A 16447-nucleotide genomic window follows, 5' to 3' on the forward strand; every position below is an offset into this window, starting at 1 on the left:
ACATCCCTATAATCCTATGAGTTTAGTTACACATAATGAAATAAGCTAAACACATAGATTGAAGGGAAGACAATTGGAACATAAAACTAAAGCAAATAAAACCAGTAGGTTGAATTCTTGTCGTTCTTGATGTTCTTGAAATCCTTCTCCAACTCCTTGCACAAGTGAAATACTCTAGCTTTTGGTCTCTATGAATTATTTTGCAAGTAGAAGCTCTCTCTTTTGATGAAGTTTGAGGTCTTATTTATAGGGGAAAGTCATTCCTTGTTGTAGAAGGAAAAGATCTTCAAAATATGGTAAATCTTGGAGCAAATCTAGGGCATCTCGGATTCACCGCCTTTCTCCGGCGGGCCGCCGCACCTTGGCCGGCGGTCGCCGCGTTGGAGTCCAGAGAGTCTGTTCTTCCGGCGGCGGACCGCCGCATGGCTCCGGCGGTCGCCGGGCGAGACTTCTCTTCCAAGCGTATTTTTCCGAGGCGGACCGCTGCATTGCCTTGCCGCCGGGCGCCGGCGGTCGCGGTACAACTCTGTGGCGGTCGCCGGTCGCCGTCTGATTTCAAATTTCCAGACTTTGCGTTTTGGCTCCCTTTTTCAGCTCAATTATGCACATTTCTCACAAAACACGTCAAAATAACAAAATAGACAAAATATGCACTATCGTGAGGGCATTGTTTCTCTAGTCGTGACCCTCTTCCACATCGCCTTATGGTCATCAGTCGGAAATAAGAGCAAGCTCGTAAATAAAGTGTAGCTTGTGAACATGTAAAACCAAACCAACACAAAAGAACAACAACAATCCATCCCCCAACGTGAATTAATCCCCCATGCAGAGACGTATCAACATAGATATCACAAAACAACAATGATGTGGTTCGTTTCATGCATGTGTTCTGTGATAAAACTACACCAAATTCTGTAATCTAACGTCTAATTGTGAGCTAGGTGTGTGTGAAAGTCCGCCATTTTCAGAAAACGAGTGGATCAGTTGGGCGGACGAATGTATCAAGGAGAAGGAGTCAATTTTGCTTTCAAGTCAGATCACATGACATGCAACAGGAGCACCTGACTAGAAGATCGAGCATCACACAAGAAAGATCCCCAAGGGCGAAGGGTAGGAAAGACTTTTCGAAGGATAGTTGCCCTAGGGATCAAGACCTCATGACTTCCTATAAATGGAAATAGAGAAGGAGGAAGGAGGAGCGCTTCCAGCTCAACACTCAGTAGACTTCAACTCTCTTCTAGGGCTGAATTGGAAACTCCAACACTCAAAACTCCTGATTTCCGTTGTATATACACTTAGTTCCTGTTTAATTTTAGTTTAGTGGTGGTTTGATGTTGGTTTTCATCAACCTAAATGTTTAGTTCTGTAATCCCACTTCGAGAAGGAGCGATGAAACAATTTCTGTTTTCGTTTTTCTATTTCCAGTTCACTTTTGATGTTACAGACTCTTGATGTTTTGATTCAGTAAATTTAGTTTTATGTTTTCGATTCTCGTTGAGATGTTTTCGATTCAGTAGAATGTTCCTATAAGTGGGAGAGTGGAGATAAAAGAAATCTCATTCCATATTTTAAATTTCTTTAATTTTCTTTTTATTTTACTCCCTCCGTTCCATGTTAATAGACTCATTTTTATATTCTGGAAAGTTCCAAGTTAATTGAGTCATTTTATTTTTGGCAAAAAGTAATTCTTCTTTTTACTTTATTCTGTCTTCATCTCTCTTACACTACTCTCTCTTACTTTTTTCACCATCCATTTCACACACTATTTTTAAACTCCGTGCCGAAAAGAAATGTCTCTATTAACAAGGAACGGAGGGAGTATTAATCTTTATTTATTTTTTATTTTATTTATAAAATCCAAAACCTCATTGTATACTAAATCTAATATAAACACATTTCTAATCAATTTATTTCCTACTAATCTAACACACATATTTTCACTCACCGAACCCTCTAATTTCATTTAAGCATAGACTTCTATCCCATTTTAAACTACTTCTAAGTTTATGAAATTCGGGTTATTACATAATATTGTGTTGCAGGTTTGTAGTTTGTAATTCCTTTTATATTCGAAGAAGCTACGTTATAAAAGCATAATTTTGATTCAAAACAATAAAAGTTTGTATTATCCTACATCCAACACGACAAAGAAAGTTGTATTCGAATCATAACTATAAAAGAAGAGGTGTATAGATGTTGAAGCTCATGTCTTTCTCGGCCTTTTGGCTAAGATCAAGTGTGGTATATGTTCTTAACAGTTTTTCTTAACAGTTTAACATGTGATATGTGGGCCAATGGCTCACACGATATTAAATTTATTTTTTGAGGATGAATATCCATCAAAGTAGCTTGCTACTTGGGTCTTCAAGTGTCGCACATGCATTCCACTATTGCACAGGACTGCGCACCGCACCAATTCAAGCTGAATCTTTTCTTGTGTGTCTTTCTTTATAGTAATTAATTTTATGAGTTTTCCTGTACAATGTTTTTTTTTATATTAATTTGTAGTGTTTTTTTAATTGTAAATGGGCTCTAAATCAATTTGTAGTTATAACTATATTGGGTTCATTCTTTACGTAATTGCTTTTCACATATCGGTTTGCGAATATTTTAGGTTCGCAATCTAGATTCTATAGTTTTCTTGCATTGAGTTCATTCTCTCTATAGACAAATTCCTTTGTGAGTCATTTTCATATGCTAATTAGAAGAGTATTTGTGCTGCAGGTTTGTAGTTTATAATTCATATTATATCCGATGAAGCTACATTAAAAAAGCATAATTTTGATTCAAAACAATAAAAGTTTATACTATCCCACATCCAACACGAGAAAGAAAGGTGTATTCGAATCATAAGTATAAAAGAAGACGTGCGTAGATGTTGAAGCTCATAACTTTCTCGGCCTTTTGACTAAGATCAAGTGTAGTATCTGTTCTTCTCAGTCTGATATGTGGGCCATCGGCTCAGGCGATATTAAATTTATTTTTTGAGGGTAAGGATCTATTGAAGTAGCTTGCTACTTGGGTCTTCAAGCGTCGCCATGAGTTGCACCATTACACGGGCCTGGCGCACCACACCAATTAAAGTTGAATCTTTTCCTGAGTGTCTATCTTTAAAGAAATTAATATTTTTTTATTTAATATTAATTCTATTAGTTTCCCTTTACAGTGTGTTTTGTATATTAATTACTAGTTATAACTATGTTGGGATCTCTCTTTACGTATTTGTTTTTCACATATCGGTTTGTGGATATTTTAGGTTCGCAATTTAGATTCTATGGTTTTCTAGCATTGAGTTCATTCACTATAGACAAATCCCATGTGAGTCATTTTCATATGCCAATTAGAAGAATATTTGTGCTGCAGGTTTGTAGTTTAAATTCCTTTTATATCCGCTGAAGCTATATAAAAAAGCATAACTTTAATTGAAAATAATAAAAGTTTATATTATCCAACATCCAACACGAGAATGAAAGTTGAATTTGAATCCTAAGTATAAAAGAAAACGTGCGTAGATGTTGAAGCTCATACCTTTCTCGGCATTTTGGCTAAGATCAAGTATAGTATCTAATATGTGGGCCATTGGGTCTTCAAGCGTCGCCCATGTGTTGCACTATTGCACGGGCCAGGTGCACCACACCAATTCAAGTTGAATCTTTTTATTTGAGTGTCTATCTTTATAGTAATTAATTGTTTTTATTTATTTAAAATTAATTTAATTTAAAGAGTTTCCCTTTACAGTGTGTTTTTTATATTAATTACTCCCTCCGTCCACCATTAGGAGTCTCAGTCACTTTTGCGCACTTGTTTTGTAAAAATGATAATAAATAGTTAAAGTGGAGAAATGGTAAAGTAAAAGAGAGAATAACTTAGATAAAACTCTTACTGCCTCTTACTATACCATTTCTTCACTCTAACTATTTTTTATCATTTTTACAAAATGAGTGCGCAAAAGTGACCGGGACTCCTAATGGCGGACGAAGGGAGTACTAGTTATAACTATGTTGGGATCTTTCTTTATATAATTTCTTTTTACATATAGGCTTGTGAATATTTTAGGTTCGCAATTTAGATTCTGTAGTTTTCTAGCATTGAGTTCATTCTCTTTATACACAAATCCCTTTGTAAGTTATTGTCATATGCTAATTAGAAGATTATTTGTGTTGCATGTTTGTAGTTTAAAATTCCTTTTATAACCGATGAAGCAACGTTAAAAAGCATAATTTCGATTCAAAACAATAAAAGTTTATATTGTCCCACATCCAACATAAGAAAGAAGGTTGTATTCGAATCATAAGTACAAAACAAGAGGTGCGTAGATGTTGAAGCTCATACCTTTCTTGGCCTTTTGGCTAAGATCAAGTGTAGTATCTGTTCTTATCAGTTTAATATCTGATATGTGGGCCAAAGGCACACATGATATTAAATTTATTTGTTCAGGGTGAAGATCCATCGTGCTACTTGGGTCTTCAAGCATCGCTCGTGCGTTGCACTTATGCACGGGCCTGGCACACCCCACTGATGCACTTTTTATTAGTAGTATAAATACCTGCAAGTATACATACTAGGAATAGTTTAGCTGAAGGTTAGTTTCGAATATAGATCACTGGGAAAACAATCACAGATTTTCTATCTTCTACTAAACTTCATTCACTATTTGGATAACAGAATGTTTTGGGAATTTTGAAAACTTAAAACAATTTGAAAGAAAATAAACAACTAATTGCAAATAATTAAAGAAGTAAAATATGAGAGATAAGAGAATTCCAGGGTTGTGCGTTCACTAACACTAGGGTTGTCAATCCTAGATCCGTAAAGAAAGATCCCAAGATAGGTTACTAACATTAGGGTTGTCAATCCTAGATCCGTAACTCCAAAAAACTCCTAAGACCCTTGAAAAGTCCTCACTCTCAAGTAACAGTTTCGTTTTAAAGGAAGCTAGTTGTAGTGTTTACTAAGTGGACCTAACTCGCCAACCTCCTCTCACAATTATGTACCAAGTTATATTAAATCATCACCAAATGTGTCACTCAAACGTGAAGTATTATAAAACAACTTAGGGAAGAAACGAAGTAAAAACAAAATGGATATTAAATAGAAAACGGAATTGTATAACCAAAGTCGTTACTAACACATCCCTAGAATCCTATGAATTTAGTTACACATAATTGAATAAGCTAAAAACATATATTGTAGGGAAAATGATACGCTCGGATTTCGCACGGTTTTAAGGCTATTATTTGGTCCGTTTTGAGTGTCAAAGTTGCATTACATGTCCATTATTTGCATATTTCATTCATTTTGGTATTTTAACGTGTTTTGTTAGAAATGTGCAATATAGAGCAGAAAAAGGGCATCAAAAGGTGAATTTCCGGAAGCTGGAAGTGAAGGGACGCGCAGCGGGCCGCTGGAACAAGTGCAGAGGTCTCTGCAAAGACTCCAGAAGGCTCTGACACTCTCCAGCGGTTGCTACACCCTTGCCAGCGACCGCTGGGAAAACGCGGCGCGTGACATCTGTCTTCAAACTCAATTTGCCGGCGATACTGAAGTCCAATCATGGCGTTCTACACACCATTCTCTTTGTCTTGAAAAGCGATTAAAGATGGTACCAAGATCACCTCTATCGTAGTTCTGTGGAGAGAGTTATGGCCGTTCTACCAAAGTCGCGCAAAGATGTCAAATGCAGTCTAGGCGGAAATTTAAAGAAGGAAAGAAGATATTACCTTGTGAAGCCAAATCTTTTACTTCTACTATGGGGAACGAAAATGATATCTTTCCTAATGCTTGGAGGAAACTTATTACCAAATTTAAATCCTTCTCAAGCCTATATATACCCCGTAACCTCATTCATAGAATTCAACCCTTCCATAGCCCGAAAAAGGGGAGCTTTCATAGTTCCTCCTCCAACCCTAATCTTTCACCCTTCATCTTTTTGCCAATTAATTCCATAGCATAAATTTGACAGTTCTTCATTGTGCAAGGGGTTGAAGAAGGAATCAAGAGAAGATCAAGGCTACAAGGATTCAACCTTTGGGTTTTATTTGCTTTAGTTCTTATTTTCTTATTGACTTCCCTACAATCTATGTTTTTAGCTTATTCTTTCATGTGTAACTAAATTCATAGGATTTTAGGGGCGTGTTAGTAACTTTTATTGGTTTATACAATTCCTTTTTTCTATTTAATATCCGTTTTGTTTTTACTTCGTTTCTTCCTTAAGTTGTTCTGTAATACTGCATGCTTGAGTGACACATTCAATGTTGATTTGATATAACTTGCTACATAATCGTGAGAGGAGGTTGGCGAGTTAGATCCACTTAATAGATACTACAATTAGCCCTTAAAACGAAACTGTTAATTCAGAGTGAGGACTTTTCAAGGGTCTTAGGAGCTTTTAGAAGTTACGAATCTAGGATTGACAACCCTAGTGTTAGTAATCTATGCTTGTACCGCATGGACATAACTTGTGTGACTCGTTCAATCGAAGTATAAAATGTGCTAGGGTATTTTAGTTGGAATTTGTATAACCATAATTGTGAATGCACATCCCTAGAATTCTCTTATCTCTCATATTTTATCTTTGTGATTTAATTGCAATTAGTTGTTTTCTTGTTTTTAATTGTATTTATTTTCAATACTCCAAAATTCTCTTGTTTCTCTAGATAGTATTTGACGCTTAGTACATAATAGCAAGTTGCAATTATATTCCCCGTGTTCGACAACCCGGTACTGACCTTTAGCTATAATAGATCTACCATGTATACTTGCAGGTATTTTTAGTGCTAATAAAAAGTGCATCAGAAAACAAAGTGATCATAAGAACTAAAGCAATAAATCCCAAAGGTTGAATCCTTATAGCCTTGATCTTCTCTTAATTTCTTCTTCAACCTCTTGCGCAAAGAAGAACTCTCAAATTTATGCTCTGGAATTAAATGGCAAAAAGAAGATCCTTGATGAAGAGGTTTGAGGGGGTATTTATAGAGGAAAAATCGAGCTCCAGCAAATAAGGTAAAAAAGTGGCTAAGTTTGGTAAATCTTGGGGAGAAAGTAGGTCAATTTGGTGCGCCACATTTTTGCAGCGGGCCGCTGCACTTTGGCTAGCGGTCGCTGCACGTTGATCCGTAGCCTCAGCCTCTTGGATAGCGGTCGCTACACTATGTTGCAGTCGCTGTGTATAATCCTGTAGCTTCTGAAACTCTTGGAGCTGTCGCTGGGCGTGTTCTTCGTTTCAGCACAACTTTCTCTGCAACGGACCGCTACTGGCTCAGCGGTCGTTGGGCCCCATCGGCCGCTGTATGAGTTGCAGCGGACCGCTAGGCGTCTCGAATGCTCCAGATTTGCTGTATTTTTAGGCTCAAATATACACGTTTCTCACAAAACACGTCAAAATACCAAAATAGATAAAATATGCAAAATATGGACATGAATTGTGATTTTGACATTAAAAACTGACCAAATAAATTCCTTAAAACAGTGAAAAATCCGAGCATATCAACTCCTCCAAACTTACATTTTTGTTTGTCCTCAAACAAAACAATAAAGACACAAACAGAGGCACGGAATGCATAAGGCCTAGATGTCATAATTGCCTCAAAGTATGGAAAAGATAGAGTAAGCATAAATTAACGCAATCAAATCAAGCAAGGCTTATTAGTGCATTTTCATTACTAACTCGTAGATCACCTTGAATTCATGCGCTTTCATGTGGCAACCTACCAAAGATGGGAAGTGATTTATCTCTCACTCTCAAAGTGTATAAAGGTAATATGTGTAAACATTCAAATCGTGCATCAGGCAAAATTTACCATAAGTTTGGTCAAAGTCCAATCCCTACTCTATTAGATGTGATTAAGCATCAAAAGTCCGAAAGGTCTTCATTTTTTGTTGTAATGTGGGCTCTTTGGTAGGTGAGGAATATTTTGTTAAAATGTGACTCAAAAGTAAAAATATCCCTGGTACAGTTAAAATGACTCAACTTTTCTAAACACCCAAGGCGCTTCTAACACTTATTTTTCTCCTTCAACTCACTTTCCATTCCTTACATTTTTTACTTTTCTTTTCTTTGCAACCTTTCTTTCTTTTTTCTTATTCTTTTCTTTTTCATAAGCATCCATTTCTAGATCAAGCACACATTCTGAATTTTTCACTATTTCACAACTTGCACTTTTATTATAGTTAAGCACACTACTTTCTATAACTTTCTTCTTTATCTCTCGAATTTCTTTACAAAAAGATATCAAAAACTATACCAACCCAAGGAATTGTCCTCATTTATTTGGTTTCTAAAGAATAGGCTTAAAAGCTCTAAATTGGCTACAAAGGGTTGAAAATTTTGAGAGGGCAGAAAATTTTAGGTATAAAATTAGTTAAGAAAAGATGGCCCAACATGCTCCTAAATCAACACTAACACTATGTAAACTTAGGCAGACTAGGAGCAAGTTCTAGAAACATATACATACATGCAGATAAATCACACAAGAAATAAATTTGGCTCAAATCTCACAAGGTATAAGCACGAATCTAGGCGAACAAGCAATTTACTAATTATGCACCTTTTCACCAAACTATTATATCAAAACATCAAGCCATACTTAATCAAAGATGAAAAGAAGTCATATCATTGGCAACTCGGCCTAATGGGCAGTGGTCGCTGGGAGTCCTCCAGCGGTCGCTACGACAAGTCATATCGTTTCCAGTGAATGCCCAGCAGGCCGCTGCTGCCTGTGGACTCTGCCGCGGTCGCTGGCGAGAGTCTAGAACCTGCGAAAATTTTCAATCAACACAAAACAAAAATTAAACTAAAAAGTATTCAAAAACCTAAGCAAAAATTTGTCAAACATAAAAATAAATTGTCTCAAAATTAAAACAAATATTATACAAGTGCTCATTTAAAGTCATGAGCTTGACTTCTTCAAAGTTCATTGAGGAGGAGGAGGGAAATGAGCGTTGAGGTCGTCAAACGCGCCAATAAGATAGGCGATATTGCCACTCATGGTTTGGCGCTCATCTTGAGCCTCGACGGCCATCCTTTGGAGCTCGGCTATTTGTTGACATTGTTGCACATCCGCGAGCTTTTGAGCTTCCCAAAAATCTTGCCCCGTCGCCCGCCAATCGCCTTGCGCTTCCCGACCTTGTTGATTGAAGGCATTGACATGTTGTTGATCCGCCCAACGGTTGTCCCCATGTGTTGGACATGTTTTGCATTTAGGAGAACATCTCTCCTAGTTGGGCGACTTGGAACTCCTTGGCGGGATTCGGCCTCCCTCGTCTATTGCGGCGGCGGTGGCCTTCAACTTCCTCCTTTTCTTGCGGCGGTGCCCCACTTCCTTGAGCATGTGAATGCTCTCTGTCCTCATGGAATTGATCAATGGAGTCGAAGGCAGAGTCCTCCTCGGGGTCGAAAACGGGGGTGCGCATCGGCATGTTCGTTTTCCTAAACTCCCCTTGCATGGGGTTTGCCTCAATGGCTCTTCGGTGGGTGGCAGTGTCGAGCTTCCACGTTGTCTTGTTTTCCCACATGTCGACCTTAGTCAAGAATAGGATTGGAACAGGAAAGTGATCCCGCTCCCCTTGGAGAAAGAAAGCTTGCCCACTCGAATTGGTCTTCAATAGTCCAACCGAAAAGAGCATTTCATAGGTGATGTACATCTCACCCATGTCCGCGATGAAGTCCATAGTCGGGATTCCAATATGTTCGGCAATCGCCGTGATCAATCCCCGGCAACAAATGGGGCTACCGTCCTTCTTTGAGATGCGGTTGACATGAGTAGTAAAAATGATCCCAAAGTTGATCCCCTTCTTGTTGAGGAGGCTCCACATCACATCTAGCTCGGTTTGGGAAACTCCTCCACCGTCAATCCGAGTAAACATCAATTGCGTCATAACCCAGTGGAGGTACCTCAGGACGGGGTTACGGATGGAAGAGGACTTGGCGTAGGCCGAAATGAAGCCTTCCCCTTCCACGGTCATCTCATGTCGGAATAGTCGTACTCCACTTCTTCACCGGGGTTGTGGTTGTAACAATGGAACACCTCTTAAAGATCCTCCATGGAGAAGGTGTGGTTGTAGGTCTGAGGCGGAAGTCTATCATCTCGGGAATGCGGGAACGGCGGTTTTTGTGCACCTTGAGCGTTCTAAGAAACTCGAGAGTGAGTCTCCTATAGGAAGGCCATCTCCCTTGGAACATATAGATCAAGCCATTCCCTTGCCCGATGTTGCACAACGCCCAGAAGTCCTCGAGAATCCCCAAGATAGCAAGGGGAAACTTGTGTGGCTACCGTGAGGGAATTGTTTCTCTAGTCGTGACACTCTTCCACATCGCCTTATGGTCATCGGTCGGAAGGATAATTCCATAGATCTTCGCATTCTTGTGCTTGCCTCTTGTTGTCATTTTCCTACAAAAGAAAATCAAGCTCTCAAGAGAGCACCAAACCAATAGACAAATAAGGGTTTGCCCCAAACTTGCACTCAACCATACAAATATCAACAAACAACAATACAGAGCAAGCTTGTATCAAAAATGTGTTATAAAGTGTAGCATGTGAACATGTAAAACAAAACCAATACAAAATAACAACAACAATCCATCCCCCAACGTGAATTAATCCTGCATGCAGAGACGTATCAACATAGATATCACAAAACAACAATGATGTGGCTCGTTTCATGCATGTCTTCTGTGATAAAACTACACCAAATTCTGTAATCTAACGTCTAATTGTGAGCCAGGTGTGTGTGAAAGTCCGCCATATTCAGAAAACGAGTGGATCAATTAGGCGGATGAATCGATCAAGGAGAAAGAGTCAATTTTGCTGCGCAAACGGTTCAAGTCAGATCACATGACATGCAACAGGAGCACCCGACTAGAAGATTGAGCGTCACACAAGAATGATCCCCAAGGGCGAAGGGTAGGAAAGACTTTTCGAAGGATAGTTGCCCTAGGGATCAAGACCTCACGGCTTCCTATAAATGGAAATAGAGAAGGAGGAAGGAGGAGCGCTTCCAGCTCAATGCTCACTAGACTTCAACTCTCTTCTAGGGCTGAATTGGAAACTCCAACACTCAAAACTCCTGATTTCCGTTGTATCTACGCTTAGTTCCTGTTTAATTTTAGTGTAGTGGTAGTATGGTGTTGGTTTTCATCAAGTTAATTGTTTAGTTATGTAATCCCACTTCGAGAAGGAGCGATGAAACAATTTCTGTTTTCGTTTGTCTATTTCCAGTTCACTTTTGATGTTGCAGACTCTTGATGTTTTGATTCAGTAAATTTAGTGTTACGTTTTCGATTCTCGTTGAGATGTTTTCGATTCAGTAGAATGTTCCCATATGTTGGAGAGTGGAGATAAAAAAAAAACTCATTCCATATTTTCAATTTTTTAAATTTTCTTTTTTTTTTTACTCCTTCCGTTCTATGTTAATAGGCTCATTTTTCTATTTTGAAAAGTTCCAAGTTAAATGAGTCATTTTGTTTTTGGCAAAAAGTAATTCTTCTTTTTACTTTATTCTGTCTTCATCTCTCTTACTCTACTCCCTCTTACTTTTTTCACCATCCATTTAACAAGGATCGGAGGGACTATTAATCTTTATTTACTTTTTCTTTTATTTATAAAATCCAAAACCCCATTGTATTCTAAAACTAATATAAACTCATTTCTAATCAATTTATTTCCTACTAATCCGACATACATATTTTTACTCACCGAACGATCTAATTTCATTTAAGCATAGACTTCTTTCCCATTTTAACTACTTTTAAATTAATGAAATTCGGGTTATTACAAAATGTTGTGTTGCAGGTTTGTAGTTTGTAATTCCTTTTATATCCGAAGAAGCTACTTTATAAAAGCATAATTTTGATTCAAAACAATAAAAGTTTGTATTATCCTACATCAAACACGGCAAAAAATGTTGTATTCGAATCATAACTATAAAAGAAGAGGTGTGTCGATGTTTAAGCTCATGCCTTTCTCGGCTTTTGGCTAATATCAAGTGTAGTATCTGTTCTTAACAGTTTTTCTTAACAGTTTAATATCTGATATGTGGGCCATCGGCTCACACGATATTAAATTTATTTTTTGAGGGTGAATATCCATCAAAGTAGCTTTCTACTTGGGTCTTAGAGTGTCGCACATGCATTGCACTATTGCACAGTCTTCTGCTCCTTGGTGGGCTTTTCACCGCCAGCCTTCTTCCTCATCGTTCCTCACAGCCAATAGAATGTTCCTCGGGATGATCCTGGTGCCTCGGAATGTGCCGCATTTCCAGCCAACTATAACACCTCTGCAGCTAAATACTCGAGAACGGCAACCATGTACACTGGCGCACCAGTTCCGACACGCTGCGCGTAACGACCTTTCTTCAAGTAACGGCCAATTCTGCAGACGGGATACTGGAGACCGCCTCTAATGGAGCGGGAGATCGGCTTCTTTTAGGGGCCGCCGCCCTTCCTCCCTGCGGCGCCCTTCTTCGGTTTAGCGGCAGCCTCCATTGGAAAGGAAGATTGAACCCTTTTTGAGTATTGAAGCTAAATGACTATCTCGGATGCGTCGTTGGGTTATATTAATTTGTAGTTATAACTATATTGGGTTCATTCTTTACGTAATTGCTTTTCGCATATCGGTTTGCGAATATTTTAGGTTCGTAATTTAGATTCTATAGTTTTCTTGCCTTGAGTTCATTCTCTCTATAGACAAATTCCTTTGTGAGTCATTTTCATATGCTAATTAGAAAAATATTTGTGCTGCAGGTTTGTAGTTTATAATTCCTTTTATATCCAAAGAAACTACGTTAAGAAAGCATAATTTTGATTCAAAACAATAAAAGTTTATACTATCCCTCATCCAACACGAGAAAGAAAGTTGTATTCGAATCATAAGTATAAAAGAAGACGTGCGTAGATGTTGAAGCTCATACATTTCTCGGCCTTTTGACTAAGATCAAGTGTAGTGTCTATTCTTCTCAGTCTGATATGTGGGCCATCGGCTCACGCGATATTAAATATATTTTTTGAGGGTAAGGATCTATCGAAGTAGCTTGCTACTTGGTTCTTCAAGCGTCGCCCATGTGTTGCACTATAACACGGGCCTGGCGCACCAAACCAATTAAACTTGAATCTTTACGTGAGTGTCTATCTTTAAAGTAATTAATTTTTTTTATTTAATATTAATTCTATTAGTTTCCCTTTACAGTGTGTTTTTTATATTAATTACTAGTTATAACTACGTTGGGATCTCTCTTTACGTAATTATTTTTCACATATCGGTTTGTGGATATTTTAGGTTCGCAATTTAGATTCAATGGTTTTCTAGCATTGAGTTCATTCACTCTATAGACAAATCCCTCGTGAGTCATTTTCATATGCCAATTAGAATAATATTTGTGATGCAGGATTATAGTTTACAATTCCTTTTGTATACGATGAAATTATGTTAAAAAAGTATAATTTCGATTCAATGCAATTGAAGTTTATATTATCCCACATCCAACACGATAAAGAAAGTTGTATTCGAATCATAAGTATAGAAGAAGATGTGCGTAGATGTTGAAGCTCATACATTTCTCGGCATTTTGGCTAGATCAAGTGTAGTATCTGTTGTTATCAGTTTAAATGCACATGCATTCCACTATTGCACAGGCCCGCGCACCGCACCAATTCAAGCCGAATCTTTTCTTGTGTGTCTTTCTTTATAGTAATTAATTGTTTTCTTTTATTCAATATTAATTTAATGAGTTTTCCTTTCCAGTGTTTTTTTTATATTAATTTGTAGTGTTTTTTTTTACTGAAAATGGGCTCAAAATCAAAAGCACTATATAATTACAACCTTTAACAATATTACGCTGGATCCCATTCTAAACCAAAAATAACACATAATTGATAAAAATCGCTAAACCAAATTTTCCATAATCTAAGCAGCAGCTTTCTTAGGTGATTTCGCAGCCTTGGCGGGCTTCTGCTCCTTGGTGGGCTTTTCACCGCCAGTCTTCTTCCTCATCGTTCCTCACAGCCAACAGAATGTGCCTCGGGATGATCCTGTTCTTCTTGTTATCCCAAGCCGCATTTCCAGCCAACTACAACACCTCAGCAGCAGCTAAATACTCGAGAACGGCAGCCATGTACACCGGCGCACCAGTGCCGACACGCTGCGCGTAACAACCTTTCTTCAAGTAACGGCCAATTTTGCTGACGGGTAACTGGAGACCGGCTCTAACGGAGCGGGATATCGGCTTCTTTTAGGGGCCGCCGCCCATCCTCCCTGCGGCGCCATTCTTCGGTTTAGCGGCAGCCTCCATTGGAAATGAAGATTGAACCCTTTGTGAGTATTGAAGCTAAATGACTTTCTCGGATGCGTCGTTGGGTTATATTAATTTGTAGTTATAACTATATTGGGTTCATTCTTTACGTAATTGCTTTTCGCATATTGGATTGCGAATATTTTAGGTTCGCAATTTAGATTCTATAGTTTTCTAGCATTGAGTTCATTCTCTCTATAGACAAATTCCTTTGTGAGTCATTTTCATATGCTAATTAGAAAAGTATTTGTGCTGCAGGTTTGTAGTTTATAATTACTTTTATATCCGATGAAACTACGTTAAAAAAGTATAATTTTGATTCAAAACAATAAGAGTTTATACTATCCCACATCCAACACGAGAAAGAAAGTTGTATTCAAATCATAAGTATAAAAGAAGACGTGCGTAGAGATGTTGAAGCTCATACCTTTCTCGGCATTTTGACTAAGATCAACTGTAGTGTCTGTTCTTCTCAGTCCGATATGTGGGCCATCGGCTCACGCGATATTAAATATATTTTTTGAGGCTAAGGATCTATCGAAGTAGCTTGCTACTTGGGTCTTCAAGCGTCGCCCATGTGTTGAACTATAACACGGGCCTGGCTCACCAAACTAATTAAAGTTGAATCTTTACCTGAGTGTCTATCTTTAAAGTACTTATTTTTTTTTATTTAATATTAATTCTATTAGTTTCCCTTTACAGTGTGTTTTTTATATTAATTACTAGTTATAACTACGTTGGGATCTCTCTTTACGTAATTATTTTTCACATATCGGTTTGTGGATATTTTAAGTTCGCAATTCAGATTCAATGGTTTTCTAGCGTTGAGTTCATTCACTCTATAGACAAATCCCTCGTGAGTCATTTTCATATGCCAATTAGAAGAATATTTGTGATGCCGGATTATAGTTTAAAATTCCTTTTGTATACGATGAAATTATGTTAAAAAAGTATAATTTTGATTCAACGCAATTGAAGTTTATATTATCCCACATCCAACATGATAAAGAAAGTTGTATTCGAATCATAAGTATAGAAGAAGATGTGCGTAGATGTTGAAGTTCATACATTTCTCGGCATTTTGGCTAAGATCAAGTGTAGTATCTGTTGTTATCAGTTGAAGTGTTGCACATGCATTGCACTATTGCACAGGCCTGTAGGGGTTGGCAGCGGAAGCGCATTCATAAATCAATTACATAATAATCAGATCTATTTAGCGGATTATTTAGACAAATTCTATTCGCGTAATCATCTCACGTATCATGCTCATAACTCAAATAATCACATGCTTTAAATTAAATGAAATCTAAAACATGCTGTTCTAGGGTTTAGCCATTATACCTTGATGATTCTCCAAAGAATCGAAGATAGCTAGCGCCTTCTCCTCGTGAAGATCTTTAGTACAAAACCACGGATCTTCTGACTGGTTCCCGGACTGTGAACTGATATCAGGGTGGGCTGATCTCACCAGCGCACTAGGACTTAAATAGAGAAGACAGAAATCCTTTCCCACGGAGGAGAAAAATTCGACCCCTCCTAGGATTAGAGAGGGCCGAAAATTTGAGATAAAAACCAAGTATATTTTCTGTCTCCTTTATTCTCTTACTTATAATAAGTCACATATTGGGCCCAGACAGGGATCTATGGAAGGCTTTGGATATGGGCTCCTCCAATTAGCTTTTTACTAATTAAATTAAACCCAATTTAATATAAGCTTAAAATTGGAATATTACGAGCAGCCACTATAGAAGTAATACTGCACTCCCCATCCAAATCCGAAATTACAAGTACTTCGGGTTTCCAATACTTTATATTTATTTCCCGCACTTAAGATAGAAACATCCATTAATTAATTATTGTCTGCTATGGACTTAATTAATTAATATCTTATTTATTCGAAGAGAGGACTCAGCAAGAAAATCTTATTTATTATTCATAGAGTAATTAAACTCCAACTAGCTAGGTTCCGAATAATAAAACCTTATTCCAAGCTTCTCTTGAGGATGTTATCAAACGAGACTCACCTCGCGCACGATTCAACATAATAGCAATCCTAGCACCGCTAGATACTAATCACCACTACCCAATATACCAGGCTTATTGGGTTACGAAAAACCCGCACCATTTGGTAAGTCAAAGTAGTGCATAATCAATACCGTATGCT

At 37.9% G+C, this 16447-nt stretch overlaps 4 non-coding genes and 6 pseudogenes across 4 annotated transcripts; 8 read left to right on the top strand and 2 right to left on the bottom strand.

Annotated features, from left to right (window-relative positions):
* The first annotated feature begins 2205 nt into the window (after nucleotides 1–2205).
* On the top strand, nucleotides 2206–2413 carry LOC148934252 (U2 spliceosomal RNA; annotated as a pseudogene).
* Nucleotides 2414–2887: 474 nt separating this feature from the next.
* Nucleotides 2888–3075, top strand: LOC148934253 (U2 spliceosomal RNA). The gene has a single exon (XR_016134769.1). It is a non-coding gene; the product is annotated as a U2 spliceosomal RNA (small nuclear RNA).
* A 449-nt stretch (nucleotides 3076–3524) lies between these two features.
* On the top strand, nucleotides 3525–3637 carry LOC148934254 (U2 spliceosomal RNA; annotated as a pseudogene).
* Nucleotides 3638–4328: 691 nt separating this feature from the next.
* On the top strand, nucleotides 4329–4516 carry LOC125185843 (U2 spliceosomal RNA). The gene has a single exon (XR_007170331.1). It is a non-coding gene; the product is annotated as a U2 spliceosomal RNA (small nuclear RNA).
* A 4396-nt stretch (nucleotides 4517–8912) lies between these two features.
* LOC148934255 (uncharacterized) lies at nucleotides 8913–9417 on the bottom strand (annotated as a pseudogene).
* Nucleotides 9418–11952: 2535 nt separating this feature from the next.
* On the top strand, nucleotides 11953–12161 carry LOC148934256 (U2 spliceosomal RNA; annotated as a pseudogene).
* A 741-nt stretch (nucleotides 12162–12902) lies between these two features.
* LOC148934257 (U2 spliceosomal RNA) lies at nucleotides 12903–13091 on the top strand. The gene has a single exon (XR_016134770.1). It is a non-coding gene; the product is annotated as a U2 spliceosomal RNA (small nuclear RNA).
* An 807-nt stretch (nucleotides 13092–13898) lies between these two features.
* LOC148934258 (putative histone H2A.2) lies at nucleotides 13899–14283 on the bottom strand (annotated as a pseudogene).
* Nucleotides 14284–14706: 423 nt separating this feature from the next.
* On the top strand, nucleotides 14707–14895 carry LOC148934259 (U2 spliceosomal RNA). Its single transcript, XR_016134777.1, has one exon. It is a non-coding gene; the product is annotated as a U2 spliceosomal RNA (small nuclear RNA).
* Nucleotides 14896–15347: 452 nt separating this feature from the next.
* On the top strand, nucleotides 15348–15523 carry LOC148934260 (U2 spliceosomal RNA; annotated as a pseudogene).
* The last annotated feature ends 924 nt before the right edge of the window (nucleotides 15524–16447 follow it).

The sequence above is a fragment of the Salvia hispanica genome, chromosome 1, assembly GCF_029641045.1.
Source record: "Salvia hispanica isolate PSC_SH4W2 chromosome 1, Shi_PSC_v1, whole genome shotgun sequence".
NCBI classification, from domain to species: Eukaryota; Viridiplantae; Streptophyta; class Magnoliopsida; order Lamiales; family Lamiaceae; genus Salvia; species Salvia hispanica.